The following is a 20,910-nucleotide window of genomic DNA, read 5'->3' as shown; positions in this document are numbered from 1 at the left end:
AGAAATTGCAAACTGGGCCAAACAGGAGGTTAAAGGCACTGACTCTCCAAGTGGGGAGAGTGTTAGTAAAGCGTCTGGAATGTTGCACCCGAGTACCGTGGGACGAAAACTGAGACACCTTTGAACACGTTTCCTGATCACACGGTGGATCATACTCTGGGTTCCACATGCATGTTTTAGCTGAAGGAAGAATCCCTTAAACCTGGAGAGTTGAGACCCATGGAATGGGTACTATGCAATATGACTTCAAAGGGTCTGCATTTGCTCACCGAACCTCACCAATCCTATCACTGCTGGGTTTATGCCGCTGTACACACGCTTGATTCTCTTTCGGAGACATATAAATCCATAGGTTTTAAGATTCTTACTAGGCAGGTATATTCTTAGGCGTTTAATATGGGGTGTTGAGTCCACTTGGTTGAGCAAGGAGTAGCTCATGTCTATTACATATTTGGCTTATGGAATGGTATCTGTGCTAATTTCAATCTCTGGTTTTATGCAGCACCCCAACTCACCTTTCCCCTTAAGCAAGCATAAGTTGGTTTTCTACATTTGAGACCCTGTTCTGTTTTGTAATTCACTTCCTGTGTAGCCAAGTTTACATTCCGTGTAGTAGTGATATCTTATGATGTTTCTTTTTCTGTGTGACTTATTTCACTTAGAATCATCGTACCTGAATCCACTCATTATGCTGCTATGGGCCTGATGACATAGATTTCATTGCTGAGTGATATTGCATTGTACGTAAGTACCACAAATACTTTATCCATTTTTCACTTTCTGTGATATTGAACTTGTACCGAAAACGAGGTTCTTGTAAACAGAGCTGTCCCAAACTTTGGGGTGGCTGTGTCTTTTTGATTTTAATTTCCCTAAGCTATAGGACCATAAGTGGAAGTGCCCTAGGCTCTGTTGCTTTGTTTTTTAGATGTTTCAGGAAACACCATACACTTCTCCAGAGTGGCTGTTGGCAATTTCCATCCCGCCCATCAGCATAACAAGGCTCCCAGTTCTCCATGGCCTGTCCTGCCTTTCTGGATTTTACACTTTTTTCAGATGGCCCATTTGATCGGTGGGCAGTGAGACTTCATTGTAGTGCAGATTTCCTTTGCAAGCTTGCTTGGTTGGCCAAAAAGGGCTTATGCGTTTTTTCCTGAATATATTCAGGAAAAAAAGCATAAGCCCTTTTTGGCCAAGTGCATCATTGTGGACGTTCTGCCTCTTTTCCTATGCTTTACATGCAATTCCAGTCTACCTCCTGAAATCGGTTTCCTGCAATTCTGCCCCACTTTCAAGTCCTCTTGGCAGCCTTACTTCAATATATTTTTGGACGATAGCTGTCATGTATAACTCTGCAGGTTTGTGAATTACAGTGCCCCTGAGCTCCTTTCTTCAACTCGCTTTCTTGTGAGCTGGCCGCAACCCCGCAGCATTGCCTCAGGCCCCAGTGTGGTTCTGGCATAGCACATTGAGCCTTTGGTTAATTCCTCTTCCTGGTGGGAAATGAGAGTTAAATTTGCCCGTCCAGACACCTCCAGCTAGTCTCTCATTGGTTCTCCCTATTCCTGTTCATTTTCCGCAGAAATTGCAAACTGGGCCAAACAGGAGGCTAAAGGCACTGACTCTCCAAGTGGGGAGAGTGTTATTAAAGCGTCTGGTATGTTGCACCCGAGTACCAGGGGACGAAAACTGAGACACATTTGAACACGTTTCCTGATCACACGGTGGATCATACTCTGGGTACCAAATGCATATTTTAGCTGAAGGAAGAATCCCTTAAACATGGAGAGTTGAGACCCATGGAATGGTACCATGCAATATGACTTCAGAAGGTCTGCATTTGCTCACCGAACCTCAACAATCCTATCACTGCTGCGTTTATGCCACTGTACACATGCTTGATTCTCTTTCGGAGACATAGAAATCCATAGGTTTTAAGATTCTTACTAGGCAGGTATATTCTTAGGCGTTTAATATGGGGTGTTGAGTCCACTTGGTTGAGCAAGGAGTAGCTCTTGTCTATTACATATTTGGCTTATGGAATGGTATCTGTGCTAATTACAATCTCTGGTTTTATGCAGCACCCCAACTCACCTTTCCCCTTAAGCAAGCATAAGTTGGTTTTCTACATTTGAGACCCTGTTCTGTTTTGTAATTCACTTCCTTGGTAGCCAAGTTTACATTCCGTGTATTAGTGATATCTTATGATGTTTCTTTTTCTGTGTGACTTATCTCACTTAGAATCATCGTACCTGAATCCACTCATTAGGCTGCTATGGGCCTGATGACATAGATTTCATTGCTGAGTGATATTGCATTGTACGTAAGTACCACAAATTCTTTATCCATTTTTCACTTTCTGTGATATTGAACTTGTACCGTAAACGAGGTTCTTGTAAACAGAGCCATCGCAAACTTTGCAGTGGCTGTGTCTTTTTGATTTTAATTTCCCTAAGCTATAGGACCATAAGTGGAAGTGCCCTAGGCTCTGTTGCTTTGTTTTTTAGATGTTTCAGGAAACACCATACACTTCTCCAGAGTGGCTGTTGGCAATTTACATTCCGCCCATCAGCATAACAAGGCTCCCAGTTCTCCATGGCCTGTCCTGCCTTTCTGGATTTTACAATTTTTTCAGATGGCCCTTTGGACTGGGGGGCAGTGAGACTTCATTGTAGTGCAGATTTCCTTTGCAAGCTTGCTTGGTTGGCCAAAAAGGGCGTATGCGTTTTTTCCTGAATACAGGAAAATACGCATAAGCCCTTTTTGGCCAAGTGCATCATTGTGGACGTTCTGCCTCTTTTCCTATGCTTTACATGCAATTCCAGTCTACCTCCTGAAATCGGTTTCCTGCAATTCTGCCCCGCTTTCAAGTCCTCTTGGCAGCCTTACTTCAATATATTTTTGGACGATAGCTGTCATTTATAACTCTGCAGGTTTGTGAATTACAGTGCCCCTGAGCTCCTTTCTTCAACTCGCTTTCTTGTGAGCTGGCCGCAACACCACAGCATTGCTTCAGGCCCTAGTGTGGTTCCGGCATGGCACGCTGAGCCTTTGGTTAATTCCTCTTCCTGGTGGGAAATGAGAGTTAAATTTGCCCGTCCAGACACCTCCAGCTAGTCTCTCATTGGTTCTCCCTATTGCTGTTCATTTTCCGCAGAAATTGCAAACTGGGCCAAACAGGAGGTTAAAGGCACTGACTCTCCAAGTGGGGAGAGTGTTAGTAAAGCGTCTGGAATGTTGCACCCGAGTACCAGGGGACGAAAACTGAGACACATTTGAACACGTTTCCCGATCACATGGTGGATCATACTCTGGGTTCCACATGCATGTTTTAGCTGAAGGAAGAATCCCTTAAACCTGGAGAGTTGAGACCCATGGAATGGGTACCATGCAATATGACTTCAAAGGGTCTGCATTTGCTCACCGAACCTCACCAATCCTATCACTGCTGCCTTTATGCCGCTGTACACACGCTTGATTCTCTTTCGGAGACATAGAAATCCATAGGTTTTAAAATTCTTACTAGTCAGGTATATTCTTAGACGTTTAATCTGGGGTGTTGTGTCCTCTTCATTGAGCAAGGAGTAGCTCTTGTCTATTACATATTTGGCTTATGGAACGGTATCTGTGCTAATTTCAATCTCTGGTTTTATGCAGCACCCCAACTCACCTTTCCCCTTAAGCAAGCATAAGTTGGTTTTCTACATTTGCGACCCTGTTCTGTTTTGTAATTCAGTTCCTGGGTAGCCAAGTTTACATTCCGTGTAGTAGTGATACCTTATGATGTTTCTTTTTCTGTGTGACTTATTTCACTTAGAATCATCGTACCTGAATCCACTCATTATGCTGCTATGGGCCTGATGACATAGATTTCATTGCTGAGTGATATTGCATTGTACGTAAGTACCACAACTTCTTTATCCATTTTTCGCTTTCTGTGATATTGAACTTGTACCAAAAACGAGGTTCTTGTAAACAGAGCCGTCCCAAACATTGGGGTGGCTGTGTCTTTTTGATTTTAATTTCCCTAAGCTATAGGACCATAAGTGGAAGTGCCCTAGGCTCTGTTGCTTTGTTTTTTAGATGTTTCAGGAAACACCATACACTTCTCCAGAGTGGCTGTTGGCAATTTACATCCCACCCATCAGCATAACAAGGCTCCCAGTTCTCCATGGCCTGTCCTGCCTTTCTGGATTTTACACTTTTTTCAGATGGCCCTTTTGACCGGGGGGCAGTGAGACTTCATTGTAGTGCAGATTTCCTTTGCAAGCTTGCTTGGTTGGCCAAAAAGGGCGTATGCGTTTTTTCCTGAATATATTCAGGAAAAAACGCATACGCCCTTTTTGGCCAAGTGCATCATTGTGGACGTTCTGCCTCTTTTCCTATGCTTTACATACAATTCCAGTCTACCTCCTGAAATCGGTTTCCTGCAATTCTGCCCCGCTTTCAAGTCCTCTTGGCAGCCTTACTTCAATACATTTTTGGACGATAGCTGTCATTTATAACTCTGCAGGTTTGTGAATGACAGTGCCCCTGAGCTCCTTTCTTCAACTCGCTTTCTTGTGAGCTGGCCGCAACACCGCAGGATTTCTTCAGGCCCTAGTGTGGTTCCGGCATGGCACGCTGAGCCTTTGGTTAATTCCTCTTCCTGGTGGGAAATGAGAGTTAAATTTGCCCGTCCAGACACCTCCAGCTAGTCTCTCATTGGTTCTCCCTATTCCTGTTCATTTTCCGAAGAAATTGCAAACTGGGCCAAACAGGAAGTTAAAGGCACTGACTCTCCAAGTGGGGAGAGTGTTAGTAAAGCGTCTGGAATGTTGTACCCGAGTGCCAGGGGATGAAACCTTAGATACATTTGAACACGGTTCCCGAACACACGGTGGATCATACTCTGGGTTCCACATGCATGTTTTAGCTGAAGGAAGAATCCCTTAAACCTGGAGAGTTGAGACCCATGGAATGGGTACTATGCAATATGACTTCAAAGGGTCTGCATTTGCTCACCGAACCTCACCAATCCTATCACTGCTGGGTTTATGCCGCTGTACACACGCTTGATTCTCTTTCGGAGACATATAAATCCATAGGTTTTAAGATTCTTACTAGGCAGGTATATTCTTAGGCGTTTAATATGGGGTGTTGAGTCCACTTGGTTGAGCAAGGAGTAGCTCATGTCTATTACATATTTGGCTTATGGAATGGTATCTGTGCTAATTTCAATCTCTGGTTTTATGCAGCACCCCAACTCACCTTTCCCCTTAAGCAAGCATAAGTTGGTTTTCTACATTTGAGACCCTGTTCTGTTTTGTAATTCAGTTCCTGGGTAGCCAAGTTTACATTCCGTGTAGTAGTGATATCTTATGATGTTTCTTTTTCTGTGTGACTTATTTCACTTAGAATCATCGTACCTGAATCCACTCATTATGCTGCTATGGGCCTGATGACATAGATTTCATTGCTGAGTGATATTGCATTGTACGTAAGTACCACAAATTCTTTATCCATTTTTCACTTTCTGTTATATTGAACTTGTACCGAAAACGAGGTTCTTGTAAACAGAGCCGTCCCAAACTTTGCAGTGGCTGTGTCTTTTTGATTTTCATTTCCCTAAGCTATAGGACCATAAGTGGAAGTGCCCTAGGCTCTGTTGCTTTGTTTTTTAGATGTTTCAGGAAACACCATACACTTCTCCAGAGTGGCTGTTGGCAATTTCCATCCCGCCCATCAGCATAACAAGGCTGCCAGTTCTCCATGGCCTGTCCTGCCTTTCTGGATTTTACACTTTTTTCAGATGGCCCTTTGGACTGGGGGGCAGTGAGACTTCATTGTAGTGCAGATTTCCTTTGCAAGCTTGCTTGGTTGGCCAAAAAGGGCTTATGCTTTTTTTCCTGAATATATTCAGGAAAAAAAGCATAAGCCCTTTTTGGCCAAGTGCATCATTGTGGACGTTCTGCCTCTTTTCCTATGCTTTACATGCAATTCCAGTCTACCTCCTGAAATCGGTTTCCTGCAATTCTGCCCCACTTTCAAGTCCTCTTGGCAGCCTTACTTCAATATATTTTTGGACGATAGCTGTCATTTATAACTCTGCAGGTTTGTGAATGACAGTGCCCCTGAGCTCCTTTCTTCAACTCGCTTTCTTGTGAGCTGGCCGCAACACCACAGGATTGCTTCAGGCCCTAGTGTGGTTCCGGCATGGCACGCTGAGCCTTTGGTTAATTCCTCTTCCTGGTGGGAAATGAGAGTTAAATTTGCCCCTCCAGACACCTCCAGCCAATCTCTCATTGCTTCTCCCTATTCCTGTTCATTTTCCGCAGAAATTGCAAACTGGGCCAAACAAGAGGTTAAAGGCACTGACTCTCCAAGTGGGGAGAGTGTTAGTAAAGCGTCTGGAATGTTGCACCCGAGTACCAGGGGACGAAACCTGAGACACATTTGAACACGTTTCCCGATCACACGGTGGATCATACTCTGGGTTCCACATGCATGTTTTAGCTGAAGGAAGAATCCCTTAAACCTGGAGAGTTGAGACCCATGGAATGGGTACCATGCAATATGACTTCAAAGGGTCTGCATTTGCTCACCGAACCTCACCAATCCTATCACTGCTTCGTTTATGCCGCTGTACACACTCTTGATTCTCTTTCGGAGACATATAAATGCATAGGTTTTAAGATTCTTACTAGTCAGGTATATTCTTAGGCGTTTAATATGGGGTGTTGAGTCCACTTCGTTGAGCAACGAGTAGCTCTTGTCTATTACATATTTGGCTTATGGAATTGTATCTGTGCTAATTTCAATCTCTGGTTTTATGCAGCACCCCAACTCACCTTTCCCCTTAAGCAAGCATAAGTTGGTTTTCTACATTTGAGACCCTGTTCTGTTTTGTAATTCAGTTTCTGTGTAGCCAAGTTTACATTCCATGTAGTAGTGATACCGTATGTTGTTTCGTTTCCTGTGTGACTTATTTCACTGAGAATCATCGTACCTGAATCCACTCATTATGCTGCTACGGGCCTGATGACATAGATTTCATTGCTGAGTGATATTGCATTGTACGTAAGTACCACAACTTCTTTATCATTTTTCGCTTTCTGTGATATTGAACTTGTATTGTAAACGAGGTTCTTGTAAACAGAGCCGTCCCAAACTTTGGGGTGGCTGTGTCTTTTTGATTTTAATTTCCCTAAGCTATAGGACCATAAGTGGAAGTGCCCTAGGCTCTGTTGCTTTGTTTTGTAGATGTTTCAGGAAACACCATACACTTCTCCAGAGTGGCTGTTGGCAATTTACATCCCGCCCATCAGCATAACAAGGCTCCCAGTTCTCCATGGCCTGTCCTGCCTTTCTGGATTTTACACTTTTTTCAGATGGCCCTTTTGACCGGGGGGCAGTGAGACTTCATTGTAGTGCAGATTTCCTTTGCAAGCTTGCTTGGTTGGCCAAAAAGGGCATATGCGTTTCTTCCTGAATATATTCAGGAAGAAATACATACGCCCTTTTTGGCCAAGTGCATCATTGTGGACGTTCTGCCTCTTTTCCTATGCTGTACATACAATTCCAGTCTACCTCCTGAAATCGGTTTCCTGCAATTCTGCCCCGCTTTCAAGTCCTCTTGGCAGCCTTACTTCAATATATTTTTGGATGATAGCTGTCATTTATAACTCTGCAGGTTTGTGAATGACAGTGCCCCTGATCTCCTTTCTTCAACTCGCTGTCTTGTGAGCTGGCCGCAACACCGCAGGATTGCTTCAGGCCCTAGTGTGGTTCCGGCATGGCACGCTGAGCCTTTGGTTAATTCCTCTTCCTGGTGGGAAATGAGAGTTAAATTTGCCCGTCCAGACACCTCCAGCTAGTCTCTCATTGGTTCTCCCTATTCCTGTTCATTTTCCGCAGAAATTGCAAACTGGGCCAAACAGGAGGTTAAAGGCACTGACTCTCCAAGTGGGGAGAATGTTAGTAAAGCGTCTGGAATGTTGCACCCGAGTACCAGGGCACGAAAACTGACCCATTTGAACACGTTGCCCGATCACACGGTGGATCATATTCTGGGTTCCACATGCATGTTTTAGTTGAAGGAAGAATCCCTTAAACAGGGGGAGAGTTGAGACCCATGGAATGGGTACCATGCAATATGACTTCAAAGGATCTGCATTTGCTCACCGAACCTCACCAATCCTATCACTGCTGCGTTTATCCGCTGTACACATGCTTGATTCTCTTTCGGAGACATATAAATCCATAGGTTTTAAGATTCTTACTAGGCAGGTATATTCTTAGGCGTTTAATATTGGGTGGTGAGTCCACTTGGTTGAGCAAGGAGTAGCTCTTTTCTATTACATATTTGGCTTATGGAATTGTATCTGTGCTAATTTCAATCTCTGGTTTTATGCAGCACCCCAACTCACCTTTCCCCTTAAGCAAGAATAAGTTGGTTTCCTTCATTTGAGACCCTGTTCTGTTTGTAATTCAGTTCCTGGGTAGCCAAGTTTACATTCCGTGTAGTAGTGATATCTTATGATGTTTCTTTTTCTGTGTGACTAATTTCACTTAGAATCATCGTACCTGAATCCACTCATTATGCTGCTATGGGCCTGATGATATAGATTTCATTGCTGAGTGATATTGCATTGTACGTAAGTACCACAACTTCTTTATCATTTTTCACTTTCTGTGATATTGAACTTGTATTGTAAACGAAGTTCTTGTAAACAGAGCCGTCCCAAATTTTGGGGTGGCTGTGTCTTTTTGATTTTAATTTCCCTAAGCTATAGGACCATAAGTGGAAGTGCCCTAGTCTCTGTTGCTTTGTTTTTTAGATGTTTCAGGAAACACCCTACACTTCTCCAGAGTGGCTGTTGGCAATTTACATCCCGCTCATCAGCATAACAAGGCTCCCAGTTCTCCATGGCCTGTCCTGCCTTTCTGGATTTTACACTTTATTCAGATGGCCCTTTTGACCGCAGGGCAGTGAGACTTCATTGTAGTGCAGATTTCCTTTGGAAGCTTGCTTGTTTGGCCAAAAAGGGCGTATGCATTTTTTCCTGAAGCAAAAACGCATATGCCCTTTTTGGCCAAGTGCATCATTGTGTACGTTCTGCCTCTTTTCCTATGCTTTACATGCAATTCCGGTCTACCTCCTGAAATCGGTTTCCTGCAATTCTGCCCCGATTTCAAGTCCTCTTGGCAGCCTTACTTCAATATATTTTTGGACGATAGCTGTCATTTATAACTCTGCAGGTCTGTGAATGACAGTGCCCCTGAGCTCCTTTCTTCAACTCGCTTTCTTGTGAGCTGGCCGCAACACCGCAGCATTGCTTCAGGCCCTAGTGTGGTTCCGGCATGGCACGCTGAGCCTTTGGTTAATTCCTCTTCCTGGTGGGAAATGAGAGTTAAATTTGCCCGTTCAGACACCTCCAGCTAGTCTCTCATTGGTTCTCCCTATTCCGGTTCATTTTCCGCAGAAATTGCAAACTGGGCCAAACAGGAGGTTAAAGGCACTGACTCTCCAAGTGGGGAGAGAGTTAGTAAAGCGTCTGGAATGTTGCACCCGAGTACCAGGGGACGAAAACTGACCCATTTGAACACGTTTCCCGATCACACGGTGGATCATACTCTGGGTTCCACATGCATGTTTTAGCTGAAGGAAGAATCCCTTAAACCTGGAGAGTTGAGATCCATGGAATGGGTACCATGCAATATGACTTCAAAGGGTCTGCATTTGCTCACCGAACCTCACCAATCCTATCACTGCTGCGTTTATGCCGGTGTACACACGCTTGATTCTCTTTCAGAGACATATACATCCATAGGTTTTAAGATTCTTACTAGTCAGGTATATTCTTAGGCGTTTAATATGGGGTGTTGAGTCCACTTCGTTGAGCAAGGAGTAGCTCTTGTCTATTACATATTTGGCTTATGGAACGGTATCTGTGCTAATTTCAATCTCTGGTTTTATGCAGCACCCCAACTCACCTTTCCCCTTAAGCAAGCATAAGTTGGTTTTCTACATTTGAGACCCTGTTCTGTTTTGTAATTCAGTTCCTGTGTAGCCAAGTTTACATTCCGTGTAGTAGTGATATCTTATGATGTTTTTTTTCTCTGTGACTTATTTCACTTAGAATCATCGTACCTGAATCCACTCGTTATGCTGCTACGGGCCTGATGACATAGATTTCATTGCTGAGTGATATTGCATTGTACGTAAGTACCACAACTTTTTTAACCATTTTTCGTTTTCTGCGATATTGAACTTGTACCGTAAACGAGGTTCTTGTAAACAAAACCTCCCAAACTTTAGGGTGGCTGTGTCTTTTTGATTTTAATTTCCCTAAGCTATAGGACCATAAGTGGAAGTGCCCTAGGCTCTGTTGCTTTGTTTTTTAGATGTTTCAGGAAACACCATACACTTCTCCAGAGTGGCTGTTGGCAATTTACATCCCGCCCATCAGCATAACAAGGCTCCCACTTCTCCATGGCCTGTCCTGCCTTTCTGGATTTTACACTTTTTTCAGATGGCCCTTTGGACCGGGGGGCAGTGAGACTTCATTGTAGTGCAGATTTCCTTTGCAAGCTTGCTTGGTTGGCCAAAAAGGGCGTATGCGTTTTTTCCTGCATATATTTAGGAAAAAACGCATACGCCCTTTTTGGCCAAGTGCATCATTGTGGACATTCTGCCTCTTTTCCTATGCTTTACATGCAATTCCAGTCTACCTCCTGAAATCGGTTTCCTGCAATTCTGCCCCGCTTTGAAGTCCTCTTGGCAGCCTTACTTCAATATATTTTTGGACGATAGCTGTCATTTAAAACTCTTCAGTTCTGTGAATGACAGTGCCCCTGAGCTCCTTTCTTCAACTCGCTTTCTTGTGAGCTGGCCGCAACACCGCAGGATTGCTTCAGGCCTTAGTGTGGTTCCGGCATTGCACGCTGAGCCTTTGGTTAATTCCTCTTCCTGGTGGGAAATGAGAGTTAAATTTGCCCGTCCAGACACCTCCAGCTAGTCTCTCATTGGTTCTCCCTATTCCTGTTCATTTTCCGCAGAAATTGCAAACTGGGCCAAACAGGAGGTTAAAGGCACTGACTCTCCAAGTGGGGAGAGTGTTAGTAAAGCGTCTGGAATGTTGTACCCGAGTGCCAGGGGATGAAACCTTAGATACATTTGAACACGGTTCCCGAACACACGGTGGATCATACTCTGGGTTCCACATGCATGTTTTAGCTGAAGGAAGAATCCCTTAAACCTGGAGAGTTGAGACCCATGGAATGGGTACTATGCAATATGACTTCAAAGGGTCTGCATTTGCTCACCGAACCTCACCAATCCTATCACTGCTGGGTTTATGCCGCTGTACACACGCTTGATTCTCTTTCGGAGACATATAAATCCATAGGTTTTAAGATTCTTACTAGGCAGGTATATTCTTAGGCGTTTAATATGGGGTGTTGAGTCCACTTGGTTGAGCAAGGAGTAGCTCATGTCTATTACATATTTGGCTTATGGAATGGTATCTGTGCTAATTTCAATCTCTGGTTTTATGCAGCACCCCAACTCACCTTTCCCCTTAAGCAAGCATAAGTTGGTTTTCTACATTTGAGACCCTGTTCTGTTTTGTAATTCACTTCCTGTGTAGCCAAGTTTACATTCCGTGTAGTAGTGATATCTTATGATGTTTCTTTTTCTGTGTGACTTATTTCACTTAGAATCATCGTACCTGAATCCACTCATTATGCTGCTATGGGCCTGATGACATAGATTTCATTGCTGAGTGATATTGCATTGTACGTAAGTACCACAAATACTTTATCCATTTTTCACTTTCTGTGATATTGAACTTGTACCGAAAACGAGGTTCTTGTAAACAGAGCTGTCCCAAACTTTGGGGTGGCTGTGTCTTTTTGATTTTAATTTCCCTAAGCTATAGGACCATAAGTGGAAGTGCCCTAGGCTCTGTTGCTTTGTTTTTTAGATGTTTCAGGAAACACCATACACTTCTCCAGAGTGGCTGTTGGCAATTTCCATCCCGCCCATCAGCATAACAAGGCTCCCAGTTCTCCATGGCCTGTCCTGCCTTTCTGGATTTTACACTTTTTTCAGATGGCCCATTTGATCGGTGGGCAGTGAGACTTCATTGTAGTGCAGATTTCCTTTGCAAGCTTGCTTGGTTGGCCAAAAAGGGCTTATGCGTTTTTTCCTGAATATATTCAGGAAAAAAAGCATAAGCCCTTTTTGGCCAAGTGCATCATTGTGGACGTTCTGCCTCTTTTCCTATGCTTTACATGCAATTCCAGTCTACCTCCTGAAATCGGTTTCCTGCAATTCTGCCCCACTTTCAAGTCCTCTTGGCAGCCTTACTTCAATATATTTTTGGACGATAGCTGTCATGTATAACTCTGCAGGTTTGTGAATTACAGTGCCCCTGAGCTCCTTTCTTCAACTCGCTTTCTTGTGAGCTGGCCGCAACCCCGCAGCATTGCCTCAGGCCCCAGTGTGGTTCTGGCATAGCACATTGAGCCTTTGGTTAATTCCTCTTCCTGGTGGGAAATGAGAGTTAAATTTGCCCGTCCAGACACCTCCAGCTAGTCTCTCATTGGTTCTCCCTATTCCTGTTCATTTTCCGCAGAAATTGCAAACTGGGCCAAACAGGAGGCTAAAGGCACTGACTCTCCAAGTGGGGAGAGTGTTATTAAAGCGTCTGGTATGTTGCACCCGAGTACCAGGGGACGAAAACTGAGACACATTTGAACACGTTTCCTGATCACACGGTGGATCATACTCTGGGTACCAAATGCATATTTTAGCTGAAGGAAGAATCCCTTAAACATGGAGAGTTGAGACCCATGGAATGGTACCATGCAATATGACTTCAGAAGGTCTGCATTTGCTCACCGAACCTCAACAATCCTATCACTGCTGCGTTTATGCCACTGTACACATGCTTGATTCTCTTTCGGAGACATAGAAATCCATAGGTTTTAAGATTCTTACTAGGCAGGTATATTCTTAGGCGTTTAATATGGGGTGTTGAGTCCACTTGGTTGAGCAAGGAGTAGCTCTTGTCTATTACATATTTGGCTTATGGAATGGTATCTGTGCTAATTACAATCTCTGGTTTTATGCAGCACCCCAACTCACCTTTCCCCTTAAGCAAGCATAAGTTGGTTTTCTACATTTGAGACCCTGTTCTGTTTTGTAATTCACTTCCTTGGTAGCCAAGTTTACATTCCGTGTATTAGTGATATCTTATGATGTTTCTTTTTCTGTGTGACTTATCTCACTTAGAATCATCGTACCTGAATCCACTCATTAGGCTGCTATGGGCCTGATGACATAGATTTCATTGCTGAGTGATATTGCATTGTACGTAAGTACCACAAATTCTTTATCCATTTTTCACTTTCTGTGATATTGAACTTGTACCGTAAACGAGGTTCTTGTAAACAGAGCCATCGCAAACTTTGCAGTGGCTGTGTCTTTTTGATTTTAATTTCCCTAAGCTATAGGACCATAAGTGGAAGTGCCCTAGGCTCTGTTGCTTTGTTTTTTAGATGTTTCAGGAAACACCATACACTTCTCCAGAGTGGCTGTTGGCAATTTACATTCCGCCCATCAGCATAACAAGGCTCCCAGTTCTCCATGGCCTGTCCTGCCTTTCTGGATTTTACAATTTTTTCAGATGGCCCTTTGGACTGGGGGGCAGTGAGACTTCATTGTAGTGCAGATTTCCTTTGCAAGCTTGCTTGGTTGGCCAAAAAGGGCGTATGCGTTTTTTCCTGAATACAGGAAAATACGCATAAGCCCTTTTTGGCCAAGTGCATCATTGTGGACGTTCTGCCTCTTTTCCTATGCTTTACATGCAATTCCAGTCTACCTCCTGAAATCGGTTTCCTGCAATTCTGCCCCGCTTTCAAGTCCTCTTGGCAGCCTTACTTCAATATATTTTTGGACGATAGCTGTCATTTATAACTCTGCAGGTTTGTGAATTACAGTGCCCCTGAGCTCCTTTCTTCAACTCGCTTTCTTGTGAGCTGGCCGCAACACCACAGCATTGCTTCAGGCCCTAGTGTGGTTCCGGCATGGCACGCTGAGCCTTTGGTTAATTCCTCTTCCTGGTGGGAAATGAGAGTTAAATTTGCCCGTCCAGACACCTCCAGCTAGTCTCTCATTGGTTCTCCCTATTGCTGTTCATTTTCCGCAGAAATTGCAAACTGGGCCAAACAGGAGGTTAAAGGCACTGACTCTCCAAGTGGGGAGAGTGTTAGTAAAGCGTCTGGAATGTTGCACCCGAGTACCAGGGGACGAAAACTGAGACACATTTGAACACGTTTCCCGATCACATGGTGGATCATACTCTGGGTTCCACATGCATGTTTTAGCTGAAGGAAGAATCCCTTAAACCTGGAGAGTTGAGACCCATGGAATGGGTACCATGCAATATGACTTCAAAGGGTCTGCATTTGCTCACCGAACCTCACCAATCCTATCACTGCTGCCTTTATGCCGCTGTACACACGCTTGATTCTCTTTCGGAGACATAGAAATCCATAGGTTTTAAAATTCTTACTAGTCAGGTATATTCTTAGACGTTTAATCTGGGGTGTTGTGTCCTCTTCATTGAGCAAGGAGTAGCTCTTGTCTATTACATATTTGGCTTATGGAACGGTATCTGTGCTAATTTCAATCTCTGGTTTTATGCAGCACCCCAACTCACCTTTCCCCTTAAGCAAGCATAAGTTGGTTTTCTACATTTGCGACCCTGTTCTGTTTTGTAATTCAGTTCCTGGGTAGCCAAGTTTACATTCCGTGTAGTAGTGATACCTTATGATGTTTCTTTTTCTGTGTGACTTATTTCACTTAGAATCATCGTACCTGAATCCACTCATTATGCTGCTATGGGCCTGATGACATAGATTTCATTGCTGAGTGATATTGCATTGTACGTAAGTACCACAACTTCTTTATCCATTTTTCGCTTTCTGTGATATTGAACTTGTACCAAAAACGAGGTTCTTGTAAACAGAGCCGTCCCAAACATTGGGGTGGCTGTGTCTTTTTGATTTTAATTTCCCTAAGCTATAGGACCATAAGTGGAAGTGCCCTAGGCTCTGTTGCTTTGTTTTTTAGATGTTTCAGGAAACACCATACACTTCTCCAGAGTGGCTGTTGGCAATTTACATCCCACCCATCAGCATAACAAGGCTCCCAGTTCTCCATGGCCTGTCCTGCCTTTCTGGATTTTACACTTTTTTCAGATGGCCCTTTTGACCGGGGGGCAGTGAGACTTCATTGTAGTGCAGATTTCCTTTGCAAGCTTGCTTGGTTGGCCAAAAAGGGCGTATGCGTTTTTTCCTGAATATATTCAGGAAAAAACGCATACGCCCTTTTTGGCCAAGTGCATCATTGTGGACGTTCTGCCTCTTTTCCTATGCTTTACATACAATTCCAGTCTACCTCCTGAAATCGGTTTCCTGCAATTCTGCCCCGCTTTCAAGTCCTCTTGGCAGCCTTACTTCAATACATTTTTGGACGATAGCTGTCATTTATAACTCTGCAGGTTTGTGAATGACAGTGCCCCTGAGCTCCTTTCTTCAACTCGCTTTCTTGTGAGCTGGCCGCAACACCGCAGGATTTCTTCAGGCCCTAGTGTGGTTCCGGCATGGCACGCTGAGCCTTTGGTTAATTCCTCTTCCTGGTGGGAAATGAGAGTTAAATTTGCCCGTCCAGACACCTCCAGCTAGTCTCTCATTGGTTCTCCCTATTCCTGTTCATTTTCCGAAGAAATTGCAAACTGGGCCAAACAGGAAGTTAAAGGCACTGACTCTCCAAGTGGGGAGAGTGTTAGTAAAGCGTCTGGAATGTTGTACCCGAGTGCCAGGGGATGAAACCTTAGATACATTTGAACACGGTTCCCGAACACACGGTGGATCATACTCTGGGTTCCACATGCATGTTTTAGCTGAAGGAAGAATCCCTTAAACCTGGAGAGTTGAGACCCATGGAATGGGTACTATGCAATATGACTTCAAAGGGTCTGCATTTGCTCACCGAACCTCACCAATCCTATCACTGCTGGGTTTATGCCGCTGTACACACGCTTGATTCTCTTTCGGAGACATATAAATCCATAGGTTTTAAGATTCTTACTAGGCAGGTATATTCTTAGGCGTTTAATATGGGGTGTTGAGTCCACTTGGTTGAGCAAGGAGTAGCTCATGTCTATTACATATTTGGCTTATGGAATGGTATCTGTGCTAATTTCAATCTCTGGTTTTATGCAGCACCCCAACTCACCTTTCCCCTTAAGCAAGCATAAGTTGGTTTTCTACATTTGAGACCCTGTTCTGTTTTGTAATTCAGTTCCTGGGTAGCCAAGTTTACATTCCGTGTAGTAGTGATATCTTATGATGTTTCTTTTTCTGTGTGACTTATTTCACTTAGAATCATCGTACCTGAATCCACTCATTATGCTGCTATGGGCCTGATGACATAGATTTCATTGCTGAGTGATATTGCATTGTACGTAAGTACCACAAATTCTTTATCCATTTTTCACTTTCTGTGATATTGAACTTGTACCGAAAACGAGGTTCTTGTAAACAGAGCCGTCCCAAACTTTGCAGTGGCTGTGTCTTTTTGATTTTCATTTCCCTAAGCTATAGGACCATAAGTGGAAGTGCCCTAGGCTCTGTTGCTTTGTTTTTTAGATGTTTCAGGAAACACCATACACTTCTCCAGAGTGGCTGTTGGCAATTTCCATCCCGCCCATCAGCATAACAAGGCTGCCAGTTCTCCATGGCCTGTCCTGCCTTTCTGGATTTTACACTTTTTTCAGATGGCCCTTTGGACTGGGGGGCAGTGAGACTTCATTGTAGTGCAGATTTCCTTTGCAAGCTTGCTTGGTTGGCCAAAAAGGGCTTATGCTTTTTTTCCTGAATATATTCAGGAAAAAAAGCATAAGCCCTTTTTGGCCAAGTGCATCATTGTGGACGTTCTGCCTCTTTTCCTATGCTTTACATGCAATTCCAGTCTACCTCCTGAAATCGGTTTCCTGCAATTCTGCCCCACTTTCAAGTCCTCTTGGCAGCCTTACTTCAATATATTTTTGGACGATAGCTGTCATTTATAACTCTGCAGGTTTGTGAATGACAGTGCCCCTCAGCTCCTTTCTTCAACTCGCTTTCTTGTGAGCTGGCCGCAACACCGCAGCATTGCTTCAGGCCCTAGTGTGGTTCCGGCATGGCACGCTGAGCCTTTGGTTAATTCCTCTTCCTGGTGGGAAATGAGAGTTAAATTTGCCCGTCCAGACACCTCCAGCTAGTCTCTCATTGGTTCTCCCTATACCTGTTCATTTTCCGCAGAAATTTCAAACGGGGCCAAACAGGAGGTTAAAGGCACTGACTCTCCAAGTGGGGAGAGTGTTAGTAAAGCGTCTGGACTGTTGCACCCGAGTACCAGGGGATGAAAACTGAGACACATTTGAACACGTTTCCCGATCACACGGTGGATCATACTCTGGGTTCCACATGCATGTTTTAGCTGAAGGAAGAATCCCTTAAACCTGGAGAGTTGAGACACATGGAATGGGTACCATGCAATATGACTTCAGAAGGTCTGCATTTGCTCACCGAACCTCACCAATCCTATCACTGCTGCCTTTATGCCGCTGTACACACGCTTGATTCTCTTTCGGAGACATAGAAATCCATAGGTTTTAAAATTCTTACTAGTCAGGTATATTCTTAGACGTTTAATATGGGGTGTTGTGTCCTCTTCATTGAGCAAGGAGTAGCTCTTGTCTATTACATATTTGGCTTATGGAACGGTATCTGTGCTAATTTCAATCTCTGGTTTTATGCAGCACCCCAACTCACCTTTCCCCTTAAGCAAGCATAAGTTGGTTTTCTACATTTGAGACCCTGTTCTGTTTTGTAATTCAGTTCCTGGGTAGCCAAGTTTACATTCCGTGTAGTAGTGATATCTTATGATGTTTCTTTTTCTGTGTGACTTATTTCACTTAGAATCATCGTACCTGAATCCACTCATTATGCTGCTACCGGCCTGATGACATAGATTTCATTGCTGAGTGATATTGCATTGTACGTAAGTACCACAAATTCTTTATCCATTTTTCACTTTCTGTGATATTGAACTTGTACCGTAAACGAGGTTCTTGTAAACAGAGCCGTCCCAAACTTTACGGTGGCTGTGTCTTTTTGATTTTAATTTCCCTAAGCTATAGGACCATAAGTGGAAGTGCCCTAGGCTCTGTTGCTTTGTTTTTTAGATGTTTCAGGAAACACCATACACTTCTCCAGAGTGGCTGTTGGCAATTTACATCCCGCCCATCAGCATAACAAGGCTCCCAGTTCTCCATGGCCTGTCCTGCCTTTCTGGATTTTACACTTTTTTCAGATGGCCCTTTGGACTGGGGGGCAGTGAGACTTCATTGTAGTGCAGATTTCCTTTGCAAGCTTGCTTGGTTGCCCCAAAAGTGCGTATGCGTTTTTTCCTGAATATATTCAGGAAAAAACGCATATGCCCTTTTTGGCCAAGTGCATCATTGTGGACGTTCTGCCTCTTTTCCTATGCTTTACATGCAATTCCAGTCTACCTCCTGAGATCGGTTTCCTGCAATTCTGCCCCACTTTCAAGTCCTCTTGCCAGCCATACTTCAATGTATTTTTGGACGATAGCTGTCATGTATAACTCTGCAGGTTTGTGAATTACAGTGCCCCTGAGCTCCTTTCTTCAACTCGCTTTCTTGTGAGCTGGCCGCAACCCCGCAGCATTGCCTCAGGCCCCAGTGTTGTTCCGGCATAGCACATTGAGCCTTTGGTTAATTCCTCTTCCTGGTGGGAAATGAGAGTTAAATTTGCCCGTCCAGACACCTCCAGCTAGTCTCTCATTGGTTCTCCCTATTCCTGTTCATTTTCCGCAGAAATTGCAAACTGGGCCAAACGGGAGGTTAAAGGCACTGACTCTCCAAGTGGGGAGAGTTTTAGTAAAGCATCTGGAATGTTGCACCCGACTACCAGGGGATGAAAACTGAGACACATTTGAACACGTTTCCCGATCACACGGTGGATCATACTCTGGGTTCCACATGCATGTTTTAGCTGAAGGAAGAATCCCTTAAACCTGGAGAGTTGAGACCCATGGAATGGGTACCATGCAGTATGACGTCAAAGGGTCTGCATTTGCTCACCGAACCTCACCAATCCTATCAGCCCCAAGTGTCCAGCCTTATGTGTCACCCAGCTCTGGGTGTAGATGTGGTAAATCCAGGTTGCATCACAAGCCCTGAGTGAATTATTTAAGAATTGCTCTCTAATTCACTGTCATTGTGTTTTGTTTAAGAAATTTATTTTTATAATGGGATTTAGCTGATTTTCACTGCTGCGCTTATACCACTGTACACATGCTTGATTCACTTACGGAGACATTTAAATCTATAGGTTTTAAGATTCTTACTTACTTATTTATTTTTGGCTGCGTTGCGTCTTCGTTTCTGTGAGAGGGCTTTCTCTAGTTGCAGCAAGCAGGGACCACTCTTCATCGAGGTCCGTGGGCCTCTCACTATTGTGGCCTCTCTTGTTGTGGAGCACAGGCTGCAGACGCGCAAGCTCAGTAGTTGTGGCTCATGGGCATAGTTGCTCCACGGCATGTGGGATCCTCCCAGACCAGGCCTCGAATCCATGTCCCCTGCATTGGCAGGCAGATTCTCAACCACTGCGTCACTAGGGAAGCCCCTGTTGGAGTAAATTTTATTAGAGTGTTGTGATTCTCTGGATGTACCAATTAGGATCAATTTTTCATACATATATCTGTTCATCATTGGATCCTGTTACCATGTAGGTTATTATAGAGTGTTGAGTAGAGCTCCCTTGGTATTTGGTAGGTGTTTGGTGATTATATAATTTATATATATTAATGATTATATAATTTGTATATTTTATATATTATAAGTTTATATACTTATAACATATATTAGTGTATGTATGTTAACCCCATAATCCTAATTTACTCATCCTCTCACCTTTCATTTTGGTTAACCATTAGTTTGTTTTATACGTCTCTGAGTGTCTTTTCCTTTGGAAATATGTTCATTAGTAGGAATCTTAAGATAACATCTATAAATTACATCATAGGATATATATCATATACTTTTGACTTCACATAATATGATTATTTCTAGACCCACCTGCAGTCATGAAAATGACATTGTTCATTTTTTTGAAGGCTAATCTTCCATTAGGTACATGTACCACTTCTTCTTTGTCCATTCATCTGTTAACTGACATTTTTGCTGCTTCCATGTCCTGGCTATTTTCAGTATTACTTCAGTAGAGGTTTGTCAGCGTGTTTCTTCTTGATTTGGCGCTTTGGTGATAGGCCCAGTGGTGGGCGTGTTGGATCGAATGACATCTCAATTTTTACTTTTAAACGCAGCTCCTTTCTGTTCTCATTACCGGATCTTACCACTTTACATCTCACAAGCAGCTAGAGGATACACAGTTCTCTAAAACACCTTCAGCATTTATTGTTTGTAGACTGTTGGCTGATGGTAGTTGACTTGTGTGAGTTGAAACCTTTTTGTAGGTTAGATTTGCATGACTCTAATAATTCCTGATGTTGAGCTTTTATCCATTTTCTTTTTTTATTTGAAAAATAGTGAGTAAAACTTACCTCTTCATACTATCTCCTTGAAAAATTTGCCAGGTTTGAATTTTTTTGGCCATTCCATATCTCAGCACAAGTTTTGATGGCAGGTGTGCTTTACAGCCCAGAGTGAGTCCTTGTGAATGTTAAGTGAGAGTTACCTGTGGTTTTAAAGCCGCTCTTGTGGGAAATGGCACAAGGCGACAGCATTCCTACGTTTCCAATTCTGGGATTTTGGGCAACAGATCTTTCCT

This window comes from Globicephala melas, chromosome 5, assembly GCF_963455315.2.
Source record: "Globicephala melas chromosome 5, mGloMel1.2, whole genome shotgun sequence".
Classification (NCBI taxonomy): Eukaryota; Metazoa; Chordata; class Mammalia; order Artiodactyla; family Delphinidae; genus Globicephala; species Globicephala melas.
The sequence above is the reverse complement of the archived record's forward strand: the minus strand, read 5'-3'. Positions refer to the sequence as shown.